Here is a 5503-nt window from a genome sequence, read left to right as displayed (position 1 = left end):
TGGGATGGGGGGGTGGAAGGGGTGAGAATGGAAATTGATTTTTAGAGGTGACACTCAGGGAGAATCTCGGGAGGAGAGCCAGAGCCGTGGACAGTGAAGCTCTGCGCTCCTGATGGAGGACAGCGGGAGTATGGCGGGAGTATGCTGAACCCCACCCAGCGTTTGCCCTGCAGCGAGGGAGAGACGCTTACCTGTCATCTCATGATCTCACACGCTCGCTTTAGAAACGGAGAGCAGCTGCCTTTGTTATGCATAGAAATATAGACCTATATTCCCCCTAAAACTCTTTTTGTTGACGTTAGAATATTGTTTTGGACATCTGATACACACACACGCACACATCTAAATGAGGACAGATGCGTGTTGTTTTTATATAAAGCTCACACAAAACCTAAAAGAACATGCAAAAACTGTAGCTCAGTAATAAACAAACAAGTAGATGCTAGATAATTTCTCCACCGATACTAATAGCTGATTATTCAGAATAAGGTCTGCCGATGCCGATAGTTTGCTTTTATTAAGGGAAATCAATTTGTGCTGTAAACTATACAGGGAAGCCTCTCATTTGTTACATTACTGTAATATTAGTAGGGCTGGAGGAAAAAAGCCTGTTTTCAGTTAATGAACGGAGCATTGTAGCGCACCTCCCATCCAATAGATTGCAATAAGCTTTGTGCTTCTGACCATTTTATTACCATATTCAAGCAATAAATATCGTTTTGGCGCTGTTTAATGTGTAGTGCCTCAGCACTGAGCGTCACCTCCACTTTAATACCAGTTACAGCATGAAATAAACATGAATGAACATCAGAAAGTATGTTAAAAGAAAGCGTACAACTTACCGAATTCCGTTTTTGTCTGATGTAATCGCTCAATCAGTGTTTCAACCGCGGAAATATGTCCGTATAGCTGCTTGTAAACAATACGTCACATTTATCTCAGAAAAAACATTTGGTGACCACAAACTCGTTAGTCATCTAGAAAAATTAACTCTAGAGAGAAGCATTTTGCTAAATATATGCACCATAAAACATATTCATTAATTTTTTACTGTTCTTCAATATTTAATTTATGTTTGAATAAATCAGGTTCCTGTGGCTCAGTGGTAGAGCATTGCGTTAGCAGCGCAGAAGGTTGTGGGTTCAATTCCCAGGGAACACACATACTGGTAAAAAAATGTATAGCCTGAATGCACTGTAAGTCGCTTTGGATAAAAGCGTCTGCTAAATGCATAAATAAAATAAATAAATCTGTCAAGTTTTTATGACCGACGCCATTTAAATGTTATATTTCAAAAAACAGATTAGAGTAAGAATATAATGATGAAATTGTAAAGTTAGTATTATAACTTTACAATAAAAACTTAATTGAGTGTGTTTGTATACAAATCAGTTACATTTGAACCTTAAAGCTGCAGTCTGTAAATTATTATTTTTTTTGGTTAAAAATGATCAGAAATCAATATTTGAGCAAGTACATAACCATCATTTTGTTGGCGGATTGCAATCCAGAAAGGATTAGATGTTTATGAAACACGTGACTGAAATTAAATTATATTCCAGTTTTAAATGTGCATCTGATTACAGATAGTGGGATTACACAAGTTTTGTATTTTAAAGAGAACCAGTTTGAAGGAAGAATAATTTGCTTTTTGGGTTAAAAATTCCTTAATATGAAATTCGAGTGGTATGACGATTAGAGATTAGACTGTACAGAAATTGAGATCTGCACACTATATACACATAGTCACACAATGCTGGTGTTGTTAACATTAACAATTTGAGAACAAAGTATAACAATAATAATAATTTGCACGGTTTGATGTGATATGAGCTAACCGATCGTTAGATTTAATCACCGTTGGTAGCGCGATTTATTGTAATGTTTTTTTCCTCAGTTGGTCAGAACAAAAGTGGCAGACTTGTTACTCATTCAGATGACAATATCTGGTGAAAATGTTTATTTGGGTCATATATTCCAAGACGTAGGCTAGAATCTGTGATTCTGAAGTACAGTATCCACACATACTCATCAAAACATTAGATTAATCCGCGCTCAAGCCGCGCCGCTGTACAACCCACGTAAAGAAGATAATTGCACAAATAACTGCAATTGCAGGTTTCAAACAGAGATGGCGACAAAGAGGCTAAAGTTACGGACTGCAGCTTTAAATATGAGAAAATTTGTTATGTATTGTACTTATAAATCTAAATAATCAATATGGAAGCCCTAAATATTAGAGGATAAAAGTAACAACATAGCCCAAACTATATTTATTTTCAGAAATAATAGCACACTAAAACTTACACATTGAAATGTTTCTATGCAACTCAATTGCACATTAGGTATTTTTTATTTTTATTCAAACATATATTTAATTAACAGCTCCTCTCTAGTGTTTAATATACTTTTCCTGAAGTCAATGCAATGTAAGTATCATATTGATCACAAGCTCTTTTATTTGCTGTGTTTCCGCGGTTGAAACACTGATTGTGTGATTATATGAGACATGATATATTTCGGTGAGCTGTACTGCACCTTCTAATGTTCATTCATGTTTATGACGTGTTATATTTCATGTTTATGTTTCATTCGTGTTTGATGCACTCAGCGCTGAACTGAGATGCTGCTGCGAACCGTCACGGCACATTTAAGTGCATCAAAACAGCATTTATTTGAATTTTTAAAAGCCTTCCTATCGGGCGTAACAAAGCACAAAGCTCTTTGTGATTATTAGATGGGAGGCACATTACAAATAATGTTTGGTGAAGTGAAAATCATGACCTGCATCACAGTGAGATACTGCTTCAGTAGTGTTTAACCCAGAATATTTAATTAAAGAAATCAAACACTCGTCAGATCCACATGTGATGCCATTAATGACATCAACACAAGCGGTTCATGCCGAGGAGATGAAACGCAACAGAGGAGCTCCGGAGTCGTTTAATGAGTTTGTGTGTGTAGAGGAAAGGAGTAGTGCTCTATCCAAACTACATCAGCTAGTTTCCGTAGGTCGCACATGTGCTGAGGGTGGAGTGTGTGAGAGACAAACATTCACACTCACTCGTGTGTGTTTGTCTCAAACACCAGCGTTTGCAGGCTTTTATCTGGGCCGTTTTGGACCCACAACCCTTTGGACCCATGCTGGGCGCTGCTGGACTCTGATTGGTCGGGGAGGAAGGAACGGACACGCCCTCTGACGAGGATACAGCTGACCAATCAGAGCGTCTGTGGGTGGGTCAGGCGTGTGTGTCAGGATCTGTGAGAGCTGAGAGTAATGCAGGAGGGTTTCGTCACTCTTTCACATGCTCCAATTCTGCAGTTGGCCAAGCATAAACACATTTAAAGTCCTTTTTAGGGTTGCAAAAAGGTGGAAAATTTCCAGTAAATTTCGGAAACGTTCCGGAAATTTTGGAAACTTTCCAGGTTTTTTGGAATATTCCAGTGATTTTTTTTTTTTTTTTGGAAAGTTTCCGGAAATTTTCCACCCCTTTGCAACCCTAGTTCTTTTAAAGAAGGTCCGTTCACTCAAAGTTTTAGTTGACAATAACAACACTGGCAGGTCTGAAGAGGGGTACAAATCTCCTAAACTGTTGGGCAGGATCATGTTCCAGCAATAAAATCTAACAAAAGCCATAAAAGTGCATCTTTGGCTCAAATCAGTTAAAAAAACAACATAAAAACACTGCACTACAGCTGTTGTGTTGTTTCTACTAACACACATCATGGTTCTGTATGCAATGCCTCGCTGAAGCGTTCTGATCTAATGACTCTGATGTCTAGTAAAAAAATCATATTTAAAATACATTCATTTCATACTAAGTATAGTTAAAATCTATTAACATATTAACTGACAGATAACTCGAGACTTACTGATATAAAAAGTATTGGCATACTACTTGTGCACAATACCCATATCTTAATATTAAGTCTAAAATGTGTCACTTTTGATGAGAATTGTATGATCTTTGAATAATATTGGTCTTTAAATGCAAAATATTTAAAGTGTGCTTGCAATAGTTCCACTTTAGCTCAATCAGATATACTAAGCATATCTTTAATTAAACAATTAAAGTGCATTAAGCACAAAATTAGCAGACTTGAAGTATACCAGTTTAGTATACCAAAACTACAATTGCAGGGCGTTTCATTAAGTGCATAAATATGAAAATGTATTTGTAGTATACTTGGCTTGAAATAAATTGCAAACACTTGGCTTGATGTTTGCAAAGCTGATTCATAATGATTTGGCACAGTAATAATTGGGGACACAGAAATGAAAGTATTGAGACGCTGTAAATGAGTGTTACTGCTGCTGGATTCTGAAATGTCGCTCGTTAATGTTCCTTGAGGTTGACGAGGAGATCTCGGAGCTATAAATACCAGGCCGTGTCTCTCTCTCTCTCTCTGTTCTTTTCCCGCTGCCATGTAGGGAAGTGATGCTGGAGGAGGAATGCACACTTGCACACAGAACAATATTTCTATTACCATGGCTTGTGCGCATCAAGATTGAGTTCTCATGCGCATTAAAATCATTTCTATTAAACCAGCACTTAAACAGCTGCCTCCGGTATCTGTAACTTACTGTAGCCTATAAATTCATAATACTGATATCACCATCTGTTAGAATTAGATTAGTGTTACTGTACAGCAATAAATATAATTTTTAATTATGGTATTATATGTGCAGACTTTCTAGGACACACACACGTATTTAGAGAGATTATATGAACAGACTGATTAGCATGAAAATTGAGTGTTTACTATTGTCCTTTTGCATTATTGACACACTATTTTCCTATTTTGATACTGTAAAGTTGCTTTGACACGATCTATATTGTTAAAAGCGCTATATAAATAAAGGTGACTTGACTTGACATTTAGCACGGTCTGTGGTGGACTTTAATAAGTGTCAGGGCAAAAAAAATCAGTAACATAAATTTGACAAGAAGTTAATGTTAAGAGATTTAAAATGTAGAGAAAATATTGCTGTATTTCACGAAAGCGGTTCTAAACAAAGCCATGTTGTGCGTCTCTGCACACAGAATGAATTTAAATGCGTATGAACACATTGAATCAGTGATTCACTGACCCATTCATAAAAACAGCTTCTTACTGTGTTCCTGAATGAATCGGCTGTTTTGAATGAATCGATTGAATGAATGACTCAACCACTAGTCTACTAGTAGCCACCTAGGCTACTGGTCATTTTAGTCTCATTTTTAAAAGTATCATTCTATTTTATTCTATCATTTCATATTTCTGTGTTCTAAATTTTATATAATATCATAATATTATTCATACAATTTATAATTGCAAATTATAATTAATTATACTTGTCTCTTAAAAAAAATTACGCCTTTTCAGCATAGCCTATTTTATTTGAAGTGCATCCTATGTATTCTGATGCATGCATTAATGTCTCTGGGCATTTGTTATATCATCTCAATATGAGAATATAATTTTTTTTTTGTATAATATCTTGAGTGCATAATGGCACAAA

General features: G+C 36.2%; 1 protein-coding gene across 5 annotated transcripts in view; it reads left to right on the top strand.

Moving 5' to 3' along the window:
• The window catches only part of LOC107666688 (RNA binding fox-1 homolog 2), a 33970-nt gene that overhangs the window by 10722 nt on the left and 17745 nt on the right, over positions 1-5503 (top strand). The gene's annotated exons all lie outside the window — the stretch shown is intronic.

This window comes from Sinocyclocheilus anshuiensis, unplaced genomic scaffold, assembly GCF_001515605.1.
Source record: "Sinocyclocheilus anshuiensis isolate Anshui unplaced genomic scaffold, SAMN03320099.WGS_v1.1 scaffold91, whole genome shotgun sequence".
Taxonomy (NCBI): Eukaryota; Metazoa; Chordata; class Actinopteri; order Cypriniformes; family Cyprinidae; genus Sinocyclocheilus; species Sinocyclocheilus anshuiensis.
Note: the sequence above shows the minus strand (reverse complement) of the source record. Positions and strands in the feature narration are given on the sequence as shown.